The sequence below is a fragment of the Larimichthys crocea genome, unplaced genomic scaffold (assembly GCF_000972845.2).
Source record: "Larimichthys crocea isolate SSNF unplaced genomic scaffold, L_crocea_2.0 scaffold274, whole genome shotgun sequence".
Lineage (NCBI taxonomy): Eukaryota > Metazoa > Chordata > Actinopteri > Sciaenidae > Larimichthys > Larimichthys crocea.
The window spans coordinates 1-13,356 of NW_020853612.1; the positions used below are offsets into that span (position 1 = coordinate 1).

The following is a 13,356-nucleotide window of genomic DNA, read 5'->3' on the forward strand; positions in this document are numbered from 1 at the left end:
ATTCCACCTCACAAATGTAACGTTACATCACATAAATTCTTCTTCAGCGGTAAAAACTCTGGAGAAACAGATTAATTTCACAATCACAGATCTATTTATTAACCCGTTAATTATTTTACAGTGATAGACTCCCTGAGAGGCTATTTCTTGATTGAGTCCTTTCCAGCCGCACCAAGAGTTAGGTTTCGATTTCGTCATCAGCGCTCCGCGCCCTCTCATTGGTTGAATCCAGTCACGTGTTCTGAGCCCTCATCTTGCAGGAGCGCAGCAACGACACTAACCGACGTCTGCAGGTAGGCTAAGAAATTAAAGTGAATAAATAATGCATGGAATATTTTTTTTTTTTACAGGTTTCAATCCGTAAATAACTAAAAACCTTAACGGTTAGACATTAAGGAGGCAAACACGGTTTCAATGTAGTTTAGCTAACTTGCTATATCAGTTGTAAAGTGACTGCAAATGTTTAATTTATCAGAATTGATATTGTGTAGCACTGTGAAGCAGGTTTTCTGACAAAGAAAAACAGAATTCGTTTGTTAGCTATCTTTAAAATAAGATAATCTGTCCCGGTGGCTAGCTTTACCGAAGCTACTTCAAAGCTTCCGACTCCCGCCCAAAGTTACGTTGCTAGTGGGTAACTGTGCACTAATTGTATGTTTGTGTTGTATGTAGCTGTAGAAGGTCTACAGCAATGCTGCTCAAAGTACAGTACAAAGGAAAGAAGAAGTACGTCAAACTAAATGGAGCCTCACACTCTGAATTTCTCAAGGAGGGTAAGTTAATGTGTCTGCTTCTTGTAGCCTAAACATAGCCATATTGTGTCCTTGGGCAATGGACTTGTTTTCCCACTTTGTCTCTGTCTGTGGTGATAGTAAAATGAACAATAATGCACCCCAAACTTCATTAAATTTTTTTCTTTGTATTCAAAGCTAAAATGAAGTTCAGTATACCCACTGAAAAAGACATATGTACTGGATGTCACTGGAACAGATCGATGAAGAGGAAAAAACAGACGTCCTGTGGACGATTGTCAACACTCTTTCAGTCACTGGTAAGTGGTCATTTGATCAAATTGTACTTTGCAAGGTTACAGTATTATCGTGTGACCATTGAAATTGACTTAACTACATAAAAATGATTAGATTCAGTTAGGCAGAATTTGCTTTTCATTGTCTTCAGAACCGATCTATATATCTATGAAACATGTCGACTGATAAGAATACTGAGCACTCAGTTACCAACTAGTAGACTACTAGCACTACTCGACTACCTCAGGGATTAAAGATCTCAGTCGCTACGACGGATTTCAGTCATTTGGAGACCATACAGGCCATTTATATCTCATAAATGGCCTCTATGGTCTCCAAATGATTATTAGCACAAAATACTAATCTCACTGACAGACACATTACATTTGCTGTGACTGCTTAATGGTTTAGCATGTTTGTATACAACAGTGTCATCGACACACATTTGCCCTTTCTGTGGAAGCTCATTAACATATAGATTAAATGGTACGGAGCCTAACACTGATCCTTGATGCAAACCCATTATGTATTTTACTACAATGTTAAAGGTACTTCTTTTCCCTGCTAAGTTTAGGAATGTTATTAGCTGGGCACCTGTAGCTGTCGGTTGTAGCTGATGTGCTTTTGCTTGTGGTAGAGCGGGACAGCTGTCTGGAGCGAGCGTTAGCACTGTCTATGCGTTGCACGGCGTGTGTCCAGTGACTCCCCGTTTTCGCATCGTCAGGTATGTTGTTCAATTATGTTGGTATGACTGCAGATCAATGTTATGCAGTAGCGTGGCTTATTTCTGCTTGGCGTTGCAGCGGTGTCAGCTTAATTGCCAAGGCGGGAAGGGTGGAGCGTGTCCTTCAAGCCAGTGCGTAATTTTCCGCGCATTGCGTGGCATTCAACTCCTAAGGTAAGCTGGCTCATCTGTTTGCTGCAGGTTTGTACCTGTGTCTTTTCTAGGTGTTGTAAATGACTCTGCTTTCTCTGATTTAACAGTTAAAGCTGCATAGTTGTGGTGCGCCCACTCTCAATCGGAGCGCTGAAGCCTCCACGTCCGCCAGTGGCTTACTTGCTGAAGCGGCCCTCCACGTTGCAGGCTGGTTTTATTAGTGCTTGCTACTATTTCGTCATTTAACCAATTTTCTTGTCTGTGCGCATTTGTGGGTCTCTTCCTGGGTCACACAGCACTGTCATTTTAATAGTGTTGAGTGATTATGTAAAGTTGTACCAGGATCGCACAATGTGCAAATCCTCACCCCTATAGTACGTTGCCTAACTGTGCCTCTTTCTTTTCTTTTGGATAGGAGCTGTGGTGCCGCTGGCGTGAGTGACTGGCTGGTCCCGGTGGTGGTCGTTCCCTTCACTTCCTTTGTATAATAGCGCACTTGGGTGTCCATAATTTGTGTGTAGGTTTTCATGTTTGGTGTATTATAAGGACTCCCTCCCCTTTCCCTTGTCAGCAAGTCATCTCCGCCAGTGAGCCCTCAGTCTCCCTGTACATTGCACTTTAGAAGCAACCTAATCAATGCTTAGATAAGGAGGCTCATTTTGTGATTTATTAAATCTATATTGTATTTTAGAAAACAACCAACTTTTTGTAATAAACTTTGTATTTTGTGTTGGAATCACGTCCACCAATTTTAAATATTACCAGATATCTAGATATATTTTAAGTCCAGTAACGGATAATTTGCCTTCAATAATATGTCAAAAGTTAATATGCAAATATTTCTCATTTCAGTGTTGACAGTAAAGGTCAAACGTCAACAAGCAGAACACAATTTGAGTATATACTTCACATTGTAGCTCTACTCTTTTGTTACTTCTGTCTGTCAATCTCCGTTGTGCGCTACATGTGTGAAAAAATGACCGGTTACAGCCAGCGAAGTGCGTCCCCCCGCTGGGGGAAGCAGCGGCTTCCCTCCCTGGTGACGCACTTCGCCGATGAAGCCGATTCTATCCAACCCCTGGCCGGGCCCGCACCCGCCGGCTGCCCCCGGCCGGTACTGCGGAGAATTGCGATCCCCCCGCCGGGTGAAAGCCGGCTTCTTCCCTCGAGGGAGGGGCGCACCTCGCCGGCTGCACGGCCGGTTTAATGCCGGCAATGCGTCCCCCCGCCGGGTGAAGCCGCGCCTCCCTCCATGCGGGGCCGCACCTCGCCGGGCTGCCACCAAGCCGGTCACCGGGACTTCCACCGGCCGCATAGCTGACGGTTACAGCCACGAAGTTCTTTCCCCGCAGCCTTGTAATCCTATTCTGCCCTCCATGGCGGGGCCCACCTCGCCGGCTGCCATCCGACCAGGTCAACGCGTGCTGGCACCCGCCGCCTCTTAACGTTTACACCAGCGAATTGCGTCGCCACCCTCCTGTAGGAGCCTCTGTCTTTCCCTCCATGGCGTGTCCCTCACCTCGCCGCTTGCCACGCGCCCGTTACTAGTCCTGCTAATTTCGTCCCCCCCGCCTTGTGAAGTCATCTGCGTTCCCTCCATGGCGGTGCCGCACCGGCGCATGCTGCCACCGTCCGGGCACCTGGCTTTCCACCGGCCTCCGCTGTGCCGGTTTAACATCCAGGCGGATTGCGTCCCCCCGCCGTTGGAAGCCGCTGCTTCCCTCGCATGGCGGGCCCGCACCTCGCCGGCTTTGCCACCGGCCGGGCACCGGCTGGGCACCGCCCGCCTCTGCCGGGTTACAGCCGCAAAGTGCGTCCCCCCCGCGCGGTGGAAGCCGCTTCTTCCCTCCATGGCGGGGCCGCACCTTCGCCGGCCTGCCACCGGCCGGGCACCGGGCTGCCACCCGGCCGCCGCTGGCCTGTTACAGCCAGCCGAGAGTGTCGTCCCCCCCGCCGTGGGTAGCACGCTTGCTTCTCCTCCATGGCGGGCCCGACACATCGCCGGCTGACACCGGCCTGGCACCGGGGCGGCCACCTGGCTTCCCACCGTCCGCAGCTGACTGTTAAGCCAGCGAAGTGGCTGTCCCTCCGCTGCGGGGCCGCACCTCGAAGCTGCCACCGTCCGGTTACAGCCAGCGAGGGCTCCCCCCGCCGGTGGAATCCTCGGTTCGCTCCATGCGGGGCCGCACCTCGCCGGCTTCACCACGGGGCACCTGGGCTGCCACCTGCCGCCGCTGCCGGTTACAGCCAGCGAGTGTGCGCCCCCCTCGTGGGAAGCCCGCGGCGCCCTCCATGTCGGGGCGCCCTCTCCGGCTGCCCCAGCCGGGCACCGTGCTGCCACCGCCTCCGCGGCCGTTTACAGCCAGCGAGTGCGTCCCCCCGCCGAGGGGAAGCCCGCTGCTTCGCCTCCATGGCGGGGCCGCACCTCTCCGGCTGCCACCAGCCGTCACCGGCTTCCACCGCCGAGACGGAACGTTTTACAGCCAGCGAGTGCGTCCCCCCGCCCGGGGGAAGCCCTGCTTACCTCCCTGGCGGACCCCACCGGGCTGCCCACCGTCCACGTGGCCAGTTACATAAAGACTACGCGAACTGGTTCCTATTTAATAGACCGTTTAGGAAGTCCCACAGATGATGTCCCTAATGATTGTCCATAGGTGAACATGACCTCACCATTGGGGTGGGGGCCAGAACACAAGAGCTCACGTGACCTGTGACATCATATCCAGAACCTCACAGTGTGATGTGGCATCAGCAATAAATAGGCACACAGGTGAGTTAAGGTATCAGTTCAATGTCCAATATGCATTAGTTTGAGGCCATACACTAACCTTGTCCGTCGGTTTTAACAACATGGTGAGAGCACGAGAATTCTCATTGTGCGGCTACATGTGTGGAAAAATGGCTCAGTCTGACTGTTGTCTGATATATCTGTGTAAGTCAACCATGTCCGTGACCCCGATGGGGTCTGCCAACTTGTGTCCAAATAAGTGCCAATTTTTAACCAAAACAGACGAATGGAGGCGCCAGATAATTGAGAAATCAACCAGCGATGTCATTATGCACGCCAATCGAGAATCCAGCGGACAATGTCCAAAACGGACATTCTTAGGCATTCAATAACTAATTAATAATTATGCATGAACTTGGATCATCATAAACACATAACGTGCCCCTGTACACCTGATATAGACTTCAAGATGTTTAACAAATGTTGTTTTGAGGAGGGCAAAAAAAATTTGTGCCACTTTTAAACGTCTGCGAGTAAACAGGAGAGGCATTCACATGTTATGTTTAACACAATGTCACCCTGTTCTTTATGTTAATCGCAAAGACAAAACCAGACACAAATGGTTGAAAAAACTATTTTAATCAGAATTAATGCATTCACTCAGAACTCAAAGAGGTATTATTACAGTGTGTCAGAGACAAAAGACTGAACACACATGATGGAAGTTATGCAGAAGCACATGTACGTTTATCTTTTCCGTCCTGACTAGTTTCACATTGACGTCTAAGCAGTGGGATCACTCTAAAGAGCGACTAGAGACCAAATTTAATTACTTTTTCATCAGATGTAAACAGTTAATTTGATGTGTGTTTTTTGTTGGTAGATTGAAATTTCTTATTTTACTTCAGATACACATGTAAGCGATCACAATATGACAACTTCTAGAACTACGTGCTGAAAGAGTTGGCAACACTGTTAAACTAAGTTACTTGATATTGTAGAAAGCCCTCTCCACTCGTTGGCCATATGGCCCTCGCAACCAACTGTTTCACCATCTCCTTTGGGGCAAACGTGGGTTGCTGGGATCCGCTGTACCCAACCTGCAATGACCAAAAAAAAAAATAATAATTACATATTAGCTCTCTTTATAATATCTCAAGATGGTCCTACTACGTCCACACTCACCATCAATGATGACTTAACGGTGTCTATCCCGAAATAGTCTCCCAGCTCAAAGGGTCACATGGGAATAACCGCACCAAGTTTCAGGGCAAGATCAATGTCACTATTTGGATCCATGAACCTGAGGAGACGACAAAAAAACACGGTGACCACGCAAAGCGGCTCACCTCTTTTCAAATCGAACCCCAAAAAATGAAGATGCTTTTTACGTGTCTTGTGTTTCCACTTTTAACTCATAGAGAACACAAACTATATCAAATTTTAACTGGCTGACATAACTTGCAGTTATAGCTACACTCTCGTGCAACCGGATGGCTCCACAGGTAAGGAACAAGGCAGGAGGTTTACGATAATCCGCGTAAAAAATCCTGAATAAAGAGATGTTCTGCTGAGCGAAGCGGTTAGAATACATTTCAAGGAAGCTATATGACATCAGACGGCAGATCTGACTTGCAGGAACACTGGTGTTGTTATCCAAGCTTTTGCTGAAGTTCAGAGAGGGAACCGAACGTGTCTTGGCTTGTTTGCTGAGGTTTTTCCAAGGACCTGTGAAAGATGACACCGTCAGTAACTTTTGATTAAGACGTATATACAGGGGTCTCCAGACTGAGGCCTTAGCACCAACACTTTGAAGAAGAATCATCACTTGGCTGTCTAACGTCCACCACGCTGCGACACTTTATTGCATTATGTTTGGCATATTTCAATTCTCGCATGTTCCCGTCCCTCATGAAGGCTGAAGGAGAGAAACAAAACAATAGCCGAGAATATTAAACACCAAATTTAATCAGAGTCTCTGAAATCTCTTCTGTACACATGCTGGGTGAATGTTAACCAGTAGTAATAGGTTTTAAGAGCACGGGGTGGTGAGCTCTGATATCTGCGACTCCCTACTTCTGTAATTTCTTTAGCGAGGCTTGGGGCGAACTGCTCTGGAAAATCGTTCGACATTTGGCCCTCCATTATGCTTATTTTTCTGATGTAGATACGAGTTATACACTGCAATTTCCATGTCTCATTTGTATTGAAAGGGACCACAAATAGCCCGTACGCTGTAGCCAAAGACCTGAGACACAGGGAAATAGTGAACAGGCTGAAGCACAATCTCCATACCAACAACTTTAAAGCTCACTATTAAACATGCCATAGACTGTGTGTTTGTTTAATCCATACACATAAACACACAAACAAGAAACACCCGGTTCTAGACTCTCCCCTCTGGGAGGTGCGACATCACTGTAAGCCAAAACAACACACACAGTAAGACACTGGGTCAAACATCCACTGATCTGTGAATTATTTAATCCCACCGTTTTTATATGAACTTTTGGTGTCTCTAAGCGATGTAAAATCATGATTCCAGAGGATGGTCTGTGGGAAGACGGTACTTGTGGTAATTTGTTTTGAGTACAGTGTTCTGTAGCTCCCAAGGGTGTGCGTTCAGGTGTGATGATCTGCAGTGGATGTTCCTGAGTCAGGACAAGTTCCCTGAACTTTGGGCAAGAATTGGCACCGATCTTTTCTTTTTAGTCCCGACATCTGTTGTATCTGTTCATATCCGATGTCGTATGTCAAATGTTAATTCGCCACCTGAGTTTAGTGTTTACGCACTAGGCAGGTACCATGTAACTAATATATACGACCGAATATATATATTGATAAAAACACAAACAAAATAACTGAAAATATGTATTTTTTTGTTTACCCTACAAGCTTTCATTACAGGGACGGGGTTAAAGAAGTGAAGGCACCGAATCTGTCCAGCCTGTTGGTGGCTGGGCGATTTCCAGTGATGGGCAGGGAGGATGTGTTGCTGGCAAGATGGTGTGTACCTAAAACCACAAAATGCAAAAAAATACAGAACGCTTTATAATACCAAGCAGAGTTGAAGTAGAAACAATAATGAACTGTTGTTGCTAATGAAATTAAACAGAAATGGGACGCCGCTTGACGCTTGTGCCACCAGTTGTCGAGCTGACAAAAAGAATCCTGTTTTTATTTCGATTTTCCCACAATGGCCTTCCAACAAAGGGTCCGAGCTCTGGGCTGCAGACGCAAGCGTCCTGGAAGTTGACACGATTCTGCAGGACTTTCTGGACAAAATCTCACCCGCCTAAACGTCACACCAAACGTAACTCCCACAGATACACACACTTCAACGCTCCGGCTTTTTGAATTTGCTTTCCATCGTCTCCGTGTGCTCACCTATGGCTTTATCAGCAAACTTCTTCTTGACCATTCTTTTATGCTCCATTGTTTTTTTTTTGTTTTTTCAATTCCGTTGACAGCTTTGAGATGTCGTCCATTGTATCCACAGCGTCACAGAGTGGCCAGTCGTGCAGCAACTTTTTCAGGAAGAAATAAAATGAGGGATTTTAATGCATGAGGTTGAGGCGAGAGCGAATAAGGGTGATACTGTTCACCCTAAACCTAGTACGACCTACTGAGCAACAGAAGACCAAGCTGTGGTCCCAGTTTAGAGTACTCAATAAGTCAGTATGTGCACTAAACCTTCGGTTTGGTTGTGTTGATGAGGGAACAAGTTATTCCAGACTGCAATTCAAAAAAACAAAAACATAAAGGCGAGGAGAAACCATATGGCATAATTCTATCTGTCCCCTCGACATCCTCCGCCGATCCAATCTGTCCATGTTTTTTGTGTTCGGGTGAAGGGGTCGCCACATTAAGTATCATTCCCAACCAATAACATTAAGTGGAAATGGGTTATAAAAGTACTTCCTAACACTTGAGTCTGCATCGATCCGGCAGTACAAACCCACGCTCAGCAGGTGTGGCACACATGGCGAAATAGAGTTTTGTATTTTGAATGGACATGTCCATTTATGTTCCTGAGACAATGTGTGTCATACGTGCGATCGTATGAGCCACACAGTGCTGAACATCTGGGTATTTTAGATCTGGAAATGTTACTTGTATTAGCTGCACGGCAGCAACTGAACACTGATTAATATCTCAAAGTGTGGGTGTTATTCAATTATTTATCTTATATTATGTGACTTTGTTCTACTTCGTTTGGATGCTCATTAAGCTAATAATAATAATAATAAATAAATAAAAACAGGTGTTTCTTATACATCCATGGTTTCACGCTTGGCAGTGTGGACACTTACAGCTGTTTACTCTGTTGTTAACACAGTGTGCCTCATATGAACGTGTACAATCACTGATTAAAACGATCGTCGTGTAATTTTCATGCATCAGTTCAGTGGTGGGAAGCAAGCATAAGATTCCTGTCTTTCTGTGTGCATTGTTATGCAATATTTTCTGTCCCCATGTCCCTAAAAATACGGTAATTTGTTAGATACAACAGTATAAAGATTGCAAAAACATGAATGCATTTTGTGACCTTCATTAATAGACTTTATTTGTCTCAGCAAGGCCCCCAATGACACAGCTGATATCTCACAGCGAAACATGAAGCGACTCATGTGCAACTTTGGTAAACTCCTGACTCCTCTGATTCCAAATCCTTAAAACTTGTTATGTGACCCCCACAAGGAAACATTTTAAAACAGACAGCTGATAGTTTCGTCACATAACTTCCTTATGTTTCAAGGGTTATGGTCTTCAAGCAAGAAACAGTTTGAAAATCAGAGAGAGGTTAAGTAATTAAAGACAACTGCGTGCTTTTATTTTGAAAGGTTTCATTGTCTACACGTTGCGCTAAATAAACATGTTTTTTTTTACAGAAACAGACACTAAACCATGCGACGTTTTCTTTGTTCGAGTGTTCAAACAGCAGCACATAATAAAAGACTTGTACAGGCAGCTCTCTTGGTTTGGTCAAAACACGGTCATTATACAATAGCCACACTAAGCTAACACGGCTTAAAAGTGAACGAAAAGGCATTGACCTGCGGCGATCCCTGCACCCATCTGCCCACGTCCTCGCGATGGAATCGTACCACGTCTTGATGACAACATTTCTGACAGCCTGAAGAAGAGAAACCTCTGCAAAGAGTCGCGAAGACGAAAGCCTATGTGTGGTGGTGTGGTTGTGTGGGTGTGGGTGTTGTGGGTGAACTGCTACAGGACTCTGCGGGAGGAAGTCGGCGGGCACGTGGCCACATGGGGACACGTTGACGACCTTTAAACACAGATACACTACAGGTGTTGGCAGACAACCTACGTATTTTTAATAGGTGGGTACACACTTAAAAAATAATTAGACTTGATAGGCAGAATTACTGCAATACTTCTTTTAATTACTAAAGTATAAAAGTCAAAAATATATTTATTTCGTTGAAAAGTATTTAAGTGCATGAGAACAGCCCGTGCAAGAGTTGATTAGATATACATATATATATATATATATATCTCTATATAAATATATATCTATCTACCCTTGTCTACTCCCATTTGATACAATATTTATTCCAGTTGAGTCCAATGGTCCCGCTCATGTTTGGTAGTTTTAATCTGTGAAACATCTTGTGGCAAAAGTCACTTATTACTTTGTACCTTTGCTGTTATACACTACACTGGATTGTCATTTAATGATACTGTGGTTTTAGTGAGATGTTACAGTTTGGTGGGATGTAACTAAGGCACATTTCAGTTACTATGTGTTATAAAAATTATGATTAACTGGGGTGCAGATGTTTTAACCTCATATAAGGGTGTGTGGTTTTTTCCTGTTTGTAAGCATGTCTATGGGCACTTCCTGTATTCTTGACTTGTTTTTACTGAGATGGCAGGGAGAGATAAGTAATTACAGTAGTTCAAAGGACGGGAGAACAAAGGATGTGAGAGACAGCCGTGAGAAGTGTATTTTGGACAAGGGGGAGTGTCCGAGACAGCCCATTTAGAAAATTGTTATGAAACCAATGTTAGAGCTCCTCGTAGCCTTTTCTCTGTAAACCTTTTTTTGTCTTGCACTGTTAAATGCTTCTTCTTGTACAAGAATAATCAATTCAACTAAACTTTGGATGCTTTGAATACATCTTCTTATTCACAGGTGTTCTTTAAAAATTCTCGTAACACTAATGTGGGTCATGGTATTTGAGGTACTGTATTTTACTTATTACAATACATTTTTTTTTGTTTATAATTACTCTTGTACTCCACAACTTTTCAGAGGGAAAGGTTGTACTTTTTGCTCCATTACTTAACTTGACAGCTATATTTAGAGTTGAACCTGTTTCAACTTCTTTTCTTCGCACACAGTCGTGTTTATTTTAAAGACATAAAGTTCATATTAAAAAAAAAAAAAACACTTAAAAGAAAGTGTCCATACGGTGTTTTCACAGCGTTGGGGTAGGGTATTTTTAAAAGTATCAATTCAGTGGTCGAAAGTGTTTTCTTTCACAACTAAGAAATTGGTTAGTGGAAATGTTGCAATCGCAGCTGACACCACTCGATGCGTAAATCCAACACACTGGTCCATAAAGTGATATTTAAAGAGGCAAGTCAGTGTGTTAATGACGCATTCAATTTCACACTGGCATACCGTAAAATGATTTGTCAGTGTGATACTGAAAGAACATTACAACAAGATAACGAGCCTTCTACTGTCCCTGATAAAAGGATAGTTTGTTCCTCATAAAATCCTTCAAAAGATAAAAATTCCCATCCTCAACATATAAAACAAAAACACTACCATAAAAAATATTCATGATAAATGAAGATATGTAGTAGCAGATATCTGTTGTTTATTGGCAAGTCTGAAGTGTAAAAATTATGATTATACTGGGGAGTGTGTGTGTGGCCAGCTTTTTGACATGTCTCCGTCCAAGTCCTTATTGGGCCTGTTTTACTAGGCCTGGCGGGAGAGAAAATTAGAAAAACAGTACAAGAACCAAAGAACAGGTTAGGGAAGTACATTTGGATAAAACATAATGCTCAGACTGAGCAGAAAACAAAAAAAGGAGTTATGATGCTGTCCCTGTATCAGTAGGGAGGTGTCCGAGACGCCCATTTTTAAAGAAATTATAAGAAACTAACTGGTTTAGAGCAACGGTTAACACGCCTCTTGTAAAGAATAATAAAGCCACTTAAACTTTCAAATGTGTGCAGCCAGTCTTCCTATTCAAGGGTTCGGCTTTAAAATTCTCAGTAAGCACTGAGCACAAGAGGGAAGCCCGCCTGAGGCAAATGGAACTTTGTGACTTTGGCTATAAAATGAAAAGCTGATTTGATGTTTCCAATAATCCTTTGAACAGTATGTAAAAATTATATTTAAACTAAAATCTTCGTTTCATCCATGCCTCAAATGCGGACCTTAAAAGACACATATGTGGTGCAATTTCGCTGTAAAATAGGAGTATACATCATTACAGTAAAATAAATAGTCAGCAGGTAGTTTATTTGTCTCTCCCAGGAGAACATCCTTGGGTCCTTTTCTACAGAAAAGCTGCTCAGTTACACTTCAGCCCGAGGGCTCACAAACACGATAATGAAGCAGGTGCCAGTGATCAGCCAAATCGGCCCTGCAGGGTAGGAGGTGTGTCCCTCTGGGAGTCGAATCTGGAAGGCCTGCAGTAAGCTGGTAACCATCAGAGCAGCTCCATCTTCGCCAGTTGTTTCACCATACCCCCTGCAGACCTGAGAGAGCAATTATCAGAGCAGGTTCAGCACAGACATTAAAAGGTATTAATAATCATGTCTTCAGCCTGTAGAGTAAAGAAAATGCAACATCAATGTAGAAGCCTCGTTCCCTGAACAACTTTCCCATCATCCGGCCGAAGAAGCGGTGCGGGTTGAAAGTGTCTGGTCGTCCCACACAGTGGGATTCCTCTATTGGACAGACCACAGATTGGGCACAAACAACTGTTCCTTTTGGGGAATGGTGTAGCCTCTGAAACTCTAATGGGGAAGATAAAAAACATATTGCAACGCTTTGTGATCATATTCTCATGAAGTGTATGAGGATCATTCAAAGAAGCTCTATAGAGACACTGATTATTATCGGAGACTTTGGAGTGGAACTGACAATTTAGCATTAACGAGCACCAACAGACGAGTTGAGCATAACAGAGAATATAGTGAAACACAACGGGTCATAGTGGTTGTTTAAAGTTTCCACCGGTTGTCTTGGAGGCATGTGAGGAAAAGAGCCAAGGCACCACTACGTACAGTCAGCACTCCATGAGGGTGGCTTCAGTAAAAGGCAAACTCCATTATCGGGCAGACGTACCCGATGTCTGGCCTACCCTTTATCAATCTCTGCCCCGGGACCTTGTCAAATCAGAGGTAAACAAGAAACAGTAATGGCGCATATTTTTGAGGAATGAATTGAAGTCTCATCCAAACAAATCCAGCAGAAATGAAGTGTGGCTTTGGAAACCCATAAGCTATACAAATCATAGATTAAACTAGAAAGTATGAAATGAAAATGCTTGTTGATTTGCTAATCATGTGGGTGGTGAAACAGTTAAGAAGTGGTCAAATACAGTATTCCAGCTAGACATTTGTTGTCTGTAAAACAGGAGTATGTGAGCTGTGGGTTCCTGCAGCAGATGTCTAATTCCCTTTTCCCACCCAAGATTTTTCGATTTTATGTATAAACAAGACTGCGGTTC

General features: G+C 44.2%; 1 long non-coding RNA gene across 1 annotated transcript; it reads left to right on the plus strand.

The window, feature by feature from the left end:
- The first annotated feature begins 971 nt into the window (after positions 1-971).
- Positions 972-2,113, plus strand: LOC113744900 (uncharacterized). Its single transcript, XR_003461890.1, has 4 exons — positions 972-1,051; positions 1,666-1,752; positions 1,832-1,926; positions 2,013-2,113. It is a non-coding gene; the product is annotated as an uncharacterized LOC113744900 (long non-coding RNA).
- Positions 2,114-13,356: the final 11,243 nt, after the last annotated feature.